The sequence below is a fragment of the Schistocerca americana genome, chromosome 1, assembly GCF_021461395.2.
Source record: "Schistocerca americana isolate TAMUIC-IGC-003095 chromosome 1, iqSchAmer2.1, whole genome shotgun sequence".
NCBI lineage: Eukaryota > Metazoa > Arthropoda > Insecta > Orthoptera > Acrididae > Schistocerca > Schistocerca americana.
This window is the reverse complement of record NC_060119.1, coordinates 377989563-377996085: the sequence shown is the minus strand read 5'-3', so window position 1 is coordinate 377996085 and position 6523 is coordinate 377989563.

The following is a 6523-nucleotide window of genomic DNA, read 5'->3' as shown; positions in this document are numbered from 1 at the left end:
TTACGTTGGACAGACAGTGCGCACCATCGAAGATCGTTGCCGAGAACATCAGAGGCACACTCGAATTATGTACCCCAACGAGTCGGCAGTCGCAGGGCACTGTTTGTCCGAAAATCACGAAATGGTCTACCAACATACCAGGGTCTTGGCACAGACATCTAAATACTGGGACAGCGTCGTTAGAGAGGCTATCGAAATTCGTACCAGGGACGGACTCGTCAACAGAGATTGTGGCTATGACCTCAGCAAGGCTTGGGAACCAGCACTGAGTCTAATTAAAAAGACGCTCAGCAAAGGAAACGAACGGGCGACTAGGGCGGACGAGGCAGTTACACCGACGCCACCACAGACGCCGACGCCAGCCTCTCAGCGACCGCCGACGCGTGGCCGCGGGCGCGGACCGCGGAGAGAACGCCTCGCGGGGCAAGGGGATTTAGGACGGCCGCCCGCCCTCAGGAGCTCAGTTCGTCAGCACACCTGACGATGGCGACATGTCTGATCGCCGAAATATTGTGCCCGTTGGACGCTATGGACCGGCAGTACACTCGTGGACTGTTCGAGCAAGAAATACGCTGGGAGAAGTTGAAGAACCACATCAGTCATTTAATCGTTTCTACAAATGAGGTGTGCAGTGCTGCAGGCTTACGTCAAACTTCTTCTCTTAAAAAAAAGTTATTCAAAATTTGTATTTCTTTCGTCTTTCATTGTATACATCGTAATTATCCTTGCAGTCTGAATTGCCCCTTCTGTTTATTGATTGGATAGCCACTGAATTGCTATTTATTTATTTAATGGGATAATAATAATTATTAAAAGATGGCAATTTTATATAAGCACCTTTTTTTCTTACTCTTTCGATTGTTGCGAGTCAGCGATAGTGCAATGCTGCTCGCTTTGGAGAATACACATTTTATAAGAATTATTTGGTCCAGGAAACACTTTTGCGATCACGGTTGCGATTTAGATGGTATTCGCGTAATTGTACTGATTAAAAGTTATCATTTCCGAAAGATGCAGGTTCGATTAAAGCTGTGTGCACTTTTGCGCATGTAATGAAAATATTCATAACACGTTGCGTAACAAAAAGAAACATGTGAATCACAACCGTGATCAAACGAAGAAAATATATGATAACATAAATGTTCTTTGCTCTTATTCAGGACAGGCTCAGATTAGACCTTGCAATTTTTAGTTATAGGAAATGACAAGACGTTTAATTGGGATATATTTGTTTTGAATAAATTGTATTTACCTTCTCTCTCTCTCCTTTTTACAGCCTTTATACCTTCACATCGATTAAGGAACTTTTCCTTCTCTATCGACCAGTACGAGAACAAAATTCAGACTCAACAAAATGCCTTACATCGAATTATTACATGCCTAACCCTTAACAATCATATATAGTTTCGTAGTACAAACAATGCTCATTTATTCCATGCAGTAGAAAGTCTTTGATACACTGAGCACAAAAATGAAAATAATAAAATTATAATTACATTTTTAATATCATGAATACTTCTTTAAATCATGAAAATAAGGTTTGACATCGTCGTAATATTAATTTTCATCGTTGTAGCACTACAAGTCCTTTACAATAAATCTTTCTTTGTCTAAGAGATACCATCGCAAGCCAACACAGCACTGCTGAACACTGTTGAATATGTCCATCACTTACCACACTTCAACTAACTTACGTATCCTACACCTACACCCAGTAGAATTTTGTATAACAATCATTTCAGGTAGGAATTGGATGAGGAGAAAATTCTAAACATTATGGATAGGAGCATACAAAACATGTTATAAGTACAAAGAGAAAACTAGTTTTACTAAAATGTGAGTTAAAAGAACTAGAAATAAAAAAAAATTTACAAAATTCAAGTACGTGTGAATTAAGTAATCGACGGTATTCACCACAGCTTGGTTATTGTATTTCATGATGCCTATTAGAATGTGCTGCACACGGCTATTTTGAAAGTTTGATACATTCTGTATTGTAGTAATGCTGATTGTCTACATTGTTTCTGTAGCACACAGGAAGTAGGTTAGAGTATCTATATCAGACGAGGTCTACATTTCTGAAGCACAGTCATATCACAGTAATTTGCACGATGAAAGTAGGTGAACCCTTGTCACAAACGATCAAACTTTCTTTAGCTCATTGCAGTAATGTCACTTTTGTGGGAGTAATGTCACTGTTGTGGGAAGCTATGTGGAAACAGACTCAGGGAGACTAAGCACAGTGCTCATCTGACAACTGTACACTTCCAAAAACAGTAAAATGTAGTAGTATCTGCCTGAAGCAGAATGTAGATCCATAGATAACTCCAATGCCATCTTGTGGTATTGAAGAGTTCCTTATGAAAGTCAGTTGCAGCTTGTATCGGTGAAGTATACCAACATTTGACGGAGAAGATTTCAGTATACAGGGTGGTCCATTGATAGCTACTGGGCCAAATAGCTCACGAAATACGCATCATACGAAAAAACTACAAAGAACGAAACTCGTCTAGCTTGAAGGGGGAAACCAGATGGCTCTATGGTTGGCCCACTAGTGGTGCTGCCATAGGTCAAATGGATATCAACTGCGTTTTTTTAAAATAGGAAACCCCATTTTTTATTACATATTCGTGTAGTACGTAAAGAAATATGAATGTTTTAGTTGGACCTCTTTTTTCGCTTTGTGATAGATGACACTGTAATAGTCACAAACAAATGGCTCACAATTTTAGACGAACAGTTGGCAACAGGTAGGTTTTTTAAAATTAAAATACAGAACGTAGGTACATTTGAACATTTTATTTCAGTTGTTCCAATGTGATACATCTACCTTTGTGAACTTATCATTTCTGAGAGCGGATGCTGTTATAGCGTGATTACCTGTAAATACCACATTAATGCGAAAAAATGCTCAATATGACGTCCGTCAACCTCAATGTATTTGGCAATATGTGCAACGACATTCCTCCTGTAATGTTCGCACATGCATTAAAAATGCGCTGACGCATGTTGTCAGGCATTGTCGGTGGATCACGATAGCAAATATCCGTCAACTTTCCCCACAGAAAGAAATCCGGGGACGTCAGTTCCGGTGAACGTGCGGGCCATGGTATGTATGGTGCTTCGAATATATGCTGTCCAATACCACTTCAACCACACGAGAGCGATGTGCCGGACATCCGCCATTCTGTCATGCAGTGAAACATCTTGTAGTAACATCGGTAGAACATTATGTAGAAAATCAGCATACATTGCACCGTTTAGATTACCATCGATAAAATGGGAAAGATAATGACATGTCACAAAATGTAAATTTGTTATCCTTCCTCCCATAATGCCGCACCATACATTAACCCGCCAAGGTTGCTGATGTTCCACTTGTCGCAGCCATCGTGGATTTTCCGTTGCCCAATAGTGCATATTATGCCGGTTTACGTTACCGCTGTTGGTGAATGACGCTTCGTCGCTAGATAGAATGCGTGCAAAAAATCTGTCATCGTCCCGTAATTTCTCTTGTGCCTAGTGGCAGAACTGTACATGACGTTCAAAGTCGTCGCCATGCAATTCCTCGTGCATAGAAATATGGTACGGGTGCAATCGATGTTGATGTAGCATTCTCAACACCGACGTTTTTGAGATTCCCAATTCTTGCGGAATTTGTTTGCTATTGATGTGTGGATTACTCGCGACAGCAGCTAAAACAACTACTTGGGTTTCATCATTTATTGGAGGTCGTGGTTGACGTTTCACATGTGGCTGAACACTTCCTGTTTTATTTAATAACGTAACTATCCGGCGAACGATCTGGAAACTTGGATGATGTCGTCCAGGATACTGAGCAGCATACATAGCACACGCCCATTGGGTAATACGTGTTACGACATTCCTCTCAACAGCGAGTAGTATAACACCAATTCAGTATTGGAGGCCAGCACGGAGCGTAAAAATCGTAGAGGGACACCAAGAGATGAATATACTAAGGAGATTCATTAGGATGTAGGTTGCAGTAGTTACTTGGAGATGATGAAGCTTGCATAGGATAGAGTAGGATGAAGAGCTGAATCAAACCAGTCTCTGAACTGAAGGTCACAACAACAACATCAACATTTTTTCTACCCTGGCAAGTCTAAATCGTTTGTGGTGAATGGTCAGTCAATTAGAATTTGTTATATTTACAGTATACAATTACCTATATAAAGACAGGAGTAATAAGATTTTACATTGTTGTCCATATAGCATGCACATGTGGTGTAATGGTACCAACAGATTTCTAAGTCTATAAAGAAAATAAAGAAAGTAGCATCTTGTTTTTACAATAATGAATTGCGGAAACATCAGACAAGTATACCATGTGAAACAGTGTACATTTACAGGCACGACAAGGAACAATTTTTATGTTTACCAGAATGAATTGCAGAAAATTCTGAATCTGTTCAAGTAAATATGTATGCGTGGACATAAGAGAAAAACATGAATTTATAGAGAGTAAGGTAGAAAGAGATACAGAAAAATAGTGATCACAAACAAGAAATAGACAGATAAGGATAGTGATTGCACATACACACACAAATAAGGAGAACACAAATATATAATCAGGAAAAACATAGGCTAGGGAGCAACAGAGGTTCACAACAAAGAATACTTTATACCGTCAGTCAAACGTCAGTGTATCATGATACCCAATATAGTCCATAATTAACACACTATATAGTTGCATTTCATCCTTTACTTTATGCACCTTTTAATCACTGTACCCGTAATTCGAACTTCCAACAAATACTACTGTTTACTTAAACTCTTTGCTTCTTTCTGTTATATATTTCATTCATTCTTATAATTTCGTATTATGTAACTTCATTATTCTAGAAAATTTGTCGGATTCGCACACTGTGGTTCTATATAATTGTTCACTGAAGGTGACGTGTGTTGTGTTTGCTCAAAAGACGCTGACGCAGAACCTGATTCTGAGGTGTCTCATACCGATAGCCAAGTTCTGCGCTTCCGTAGCGGCTTTTCTATGCTTCCATTAGACCAGGCAGACTGATGGCCAACCGACTCAACATCAGAATTGACATGTTCATTACCCATCATTTGTTCTGTTTCATTGTTTTCGCTAAATTGGTTAAAATTGTGGATTCGCGCAATTTTCTGTAGTCTTTAGACTATTGGTACTTGCTAGTTGCACAAGGTGGTTTATCTCATACTCTACTGAATCGTTAATTTGCTACACCCTCTCTTGTCTTGTATTACGACGGATTTTCATATTGGCTTCTGTTGTACCAAACACTATGAAACGCTATTTCTTGGAGAAAGAAATTGCTACAATGACCAAGGAAACAAAAATACAAACTTCACTATCGTACACACAAATATCCAACAATGAAAGAAATCTACACAAAACGTGTACTATAATGGCGACAGTTTATGTAATAAAGTAATGAATAATCGTCACACAACACAAAGCTTCACAAATTGGACACGAAATTTTAAATGCATTGTCTGGTAAAAAGGAGCACAACATTAGTAAAATTATCACAGTGATGTTTTTTAGTTTCGAGAAATCCAACACTATCTTACTACGTATTCCCAATAGAACCAACAAACTATCGTTGCAGAATAGGTCGACATATGTAACCTTCCCACTTTATTAATTTATGTATAAAATTTAGGCCAGATCTATCTCCCACTCCATAAAAGTTTATGTATTACCAAAACTGTGTACCCACAAACTGTTATCCAATTTAAACTCACATGCTAACCTTTGACTAATCGGAACCTAATTTGAACTGAACTGTAACTGATTTGAAAGCACTTGTCTTTATATTGAGCAACTGAAGTAAAAGAATTATCTGGTCCTAATTAAAATTTCCATTTATCTCGCATCTTGTTGTTGCAGATATCTCGAAAGCACAACATCAAACAGCAAGTAGGCAGGGGTTAAGCTAGACTTTTATTTCTAAATAAAATTTCCTAACTACATTCAAACTGTTGCATACCACATGGTGCAATGTGATAATGTATAATAATAGACAATGGGATGGAGTGAGTAACTATTCCTATGAAATGATATTCCAAGACAACGATTTTAGAATGAAGTATGTATTCAAAAAGACAGAGTAAAACTTCGTGTGATCTTCACACATAACATTGGCCTGAACAATACTATACTTAACAAAGCCAACAATAATTCAAAAAGGGTACAATTTTAACAGAGAATTTCTATAAAAAATCAAAAAGCTTAATCAAATGGCATCTTAATAGATGATTCATGAAAGTGGGGTGGTCTTTCTGTCAGCTCTGAGCAAGTGAAAAAAGTTAACTAGCTGTCAGTGATCATTTAATCATTTCTACAGATTTATCCTTGCAGTCTTTCATCATCTAACAGATGCCATCACAGGTCAACACAGCACTACTGAATACATACATCTCATACCACACTTCCACTAAGAATGTATCAAACTTCAGGATGCCCATTAATACATTACAGTGGAAAGCTAGGTCAGCAGTTCTGAATTGGAAATAA